Here is a 2,827-nt window from a genome sequence, read left to right as displayed (position 1 = left end):
AATTGTTTAATTAATTGATATATAGAGATTAATTTATATATATCTATATATAGCTATCTACACATCTGTAGACATATATGCCTATAGATAAATATATTAATCACTGGATACTTTTAGTTATTATTAGCTATTATCATTACTGGCATCATCACCAATTGAATTTGGAATCTGAGAGAGAGGGCTAGACTGGAGATTAAAAATGTAGAAGCCATCTCCGCTCCTTCTAGGATATCCTCCTGGTTCGGCTCGCCTGCCTCCACTCCTGCCTCCATCATGTCCATCAGGGTGACCCAGAAGTCCTACAAGGTGTCCACCTCTGGCCCCTGGGCCTTCAGCAGCCACTCTTACAAGAGTGGGCCCGGTGCCCGCATCAGCTCCTCGAGCTTCTCCCGAGTGGGAAGCAGCAGCTTTCGGGGTGGCCTGGGCGGTGGCTATGGTGGGGCCAGCGACATGGGAGGCATCACCGCAGTCACGGTCAACCAGAGCCTGCTGAGCCCCCTTAACCTGGAGGTGGACCCCAACATCCAGGCCGTGCGCACCCAGGAGAAGGAGCAGATAAAGACCCTCCACAACAAGTTTGCCTCCTTCATAGACAAGGTACGGTTCCTGGAGCAGCAGAACAAGATGCTGGGGACCAACTGGAGCCTCCTGCAGCAGCAGAAGACGGCTCGGAGCAACATGGACAACATGTTCGAGAGTTACATCAACAATTTTAGGCGGCAGCTGGAGACTCTGGGCCAGGAGAAGCTGAAGCTGGAGGCAGAGCTTGGCAACATGCAGGGGCTGGTGGAGGGCTTCAAGAACAAGTATGAGGATGAGATCAATAAACGTACAGAGATGGAGAATGAATTTGTCCTCATCAAGAAGGATGTGGATGAAGCTTACATGAACAAGGTAGAGCTGGAATCTCGCCTGGAAGGGCTGACTGATGAGATCAACTTCCTCAGGCAACTGTATGAAGAGGAGATCCGGGAGCTGCAGTCCCAGATCTCGGACACATCTGTGGTGCTGTCCGTGGACAACAGCCGCTCCCTGGACATGGACAGCATCATCGCTGAGGTCAAGGCACAGTACGAGGAGATCGCCAACCGCAGCCGGGCTGAGGCTGAGAGCATGTACCAGATCAAGTATGAGGAGCTGCAGAGCCTGGCTGGGAAGCACGGGGATGACCTGTGGCGCACCAAGACTGAGATCTCCGAGATGAACCGGAACATCAGCCGGCTTCAGGCTGAGATTGAGGGCCTCAAAGGCCAGAGGGCTTCCCTGGAGGCCGCCATTGCAGATGCCGAGCAGCGTGGAGAGCTGGCCATTAAGGATGCCAACGCCAAGGTGTCCGAGCTGGAGGCCGCCCTGCAGCGGGCCAAGCAAGACATGGCGCGGCAGCTGCGTGAGTACCAGGAGCTGATGAACGTCAAGCTGGCCCTGGACATTGAGATCGCCACCTACAGGAAGCTGCTGGCGGGCGAGGAGAGCCGGCTGGAGTCCGGGATGCAGAACATGAGTATTCATACGAAGACCACCAGCGGCTATGCAGGTGGTCTGAGCTCGGCCTATGGGGGCCTCACAAGCCCTGGCCTCAGCTACGGCCTGGGCTCCAGCTTTGGCTCTGGCGCGGGCTCCAGCTCCTTCAGCCGCACCAGCTCCTCCAGGGCCGTGGTTGTGAAGAAGATCGAGACACGCGATGGGAAGCTGGTGTCCGAGTCCTCTGACGTCCTGCCCAAGTGAACAGCTGCGGCACCCCCTCCCAGCCTGCCCCTCCTGTGCTGCCCCAGAGCCTGGGAGGGAGACCACTATGTAGGGTACCACTGGGAACAGGAGACCCACCTGAGGGCCCTCAGCCCACCCACAGGGGAGTTTACTACGTAGGGACCCCCCTTGCCCATGCCTCCAGCTATAAAACAATTCAATTGCTTCTTTTTTTGGTCCAAAATAAAACCTCAACTAGCTCTGCCAACCGTCAAAAAAAAAAAAAAAAAAAAAAAAAAAAAAAAAAAAGAGTAGAAGTCATCAGTTTATAGTTGTTCTTTTTTTTTTTTTTTTTTTGAGACAGTCTCGCACTGTCGCCCAGGCTGGATCTCTGCTCACTGCAACCTCTGCCTGCCAGGTTCAAGTGATTTTCCTGCCTCAACCTCCCAAGTAGCTGGGATTACAGGCACCCACTACCATGCCCATCTAATGTTCTGTATTTGTAGTAAAGACAGGGTTTCACTATGTTGGCCAGGCTGGTCTTGAACTGACCTCGTGATCCGCCTGCCTCAGCCTCCCAAAGTGCTGGGATTACAGGCGTGAGCCACCACACCGGGACTATAGTTATTCTTTAAAGCCATGACACTGAATTCTTTCACCGTGGACACCAGTGGATATAGATTTTATAAACAGTGTATGCTTCATTTTCCAGGCTTTCTTGGTCCCAATATTTTTTTTTTTTTCTTTTAAAGCACCTGTTGTAGTGGTTTTTTGTTTGTTTGTTTGTTTGTTTGTTTGTTTTTAAATTTTATCTTTTATTTTTGAGATGGAGTCTGGCTTTGTCACCCAGGCTGGAGTGCAGTGCTCACTGCAAGCTCCACCTCCTGGGTTCACACCATTCTCCTGCCTCAGCCTCTCGAGTAGCCGGGACTACAGGTGGCTGCCACCACACCTGGCTAATTTTTTGCACTTTTAGTAGAGATGGGTTTCACTGTATTTGCCAGGATGGTGTCAATTTCCTGACCTTGTGATCTAGCCACCTTGGCCTCCCAGAGTGCTGGGATTACAGGCATGAGCTACCGTGCTCAGCCCTGTTCTTCTAGTGTTTTATGATTGTATGTTAAAAGGTCCTGAGTGGATG

General features: G+C 51.8%; 1 pseudogene across 1 annotated transcript; it reads left to right on the top strand.

Moving 5' to 3' along the window:
• The first annotated feature begins 234 nt into the window (after nucleotides 1-234).
• Nucleotides 235-1,878, top strand: LOC115898333 (annotated as a pseudogene). The gene has a single exon (XR_004058046.1). The product of XR_004058046.1 is annotated as a keratin, type II cytoskeletal 8 pseudogene (transcript).
• The last annotated feature ends 949 nt before the right edge of the window (nucleotides 1,879-2,827 follow it).

Source organism: Rhinopithecus roxellana, chromosome 1 (assembly GCF_007565055.1).
Source record: "Rhinopithecus roxellana isolate Shanxi Qingling chromosome 1, ASM756505v1, whole genome shotgun sequence".
Classification (NCBI taxonomy): domain Eukaryota; kingdom Metazoa; phylum Chordata; class Mammalia; order Primates; family Cercopithecidae; genus Rhinopithecus; species Rhinopithecus roxellana.
The sequence above is the reverse complement of the archived record's forward strand: the minus strand, read 5'-3'. Positions and strand labels throughout refer to the sequence as shown.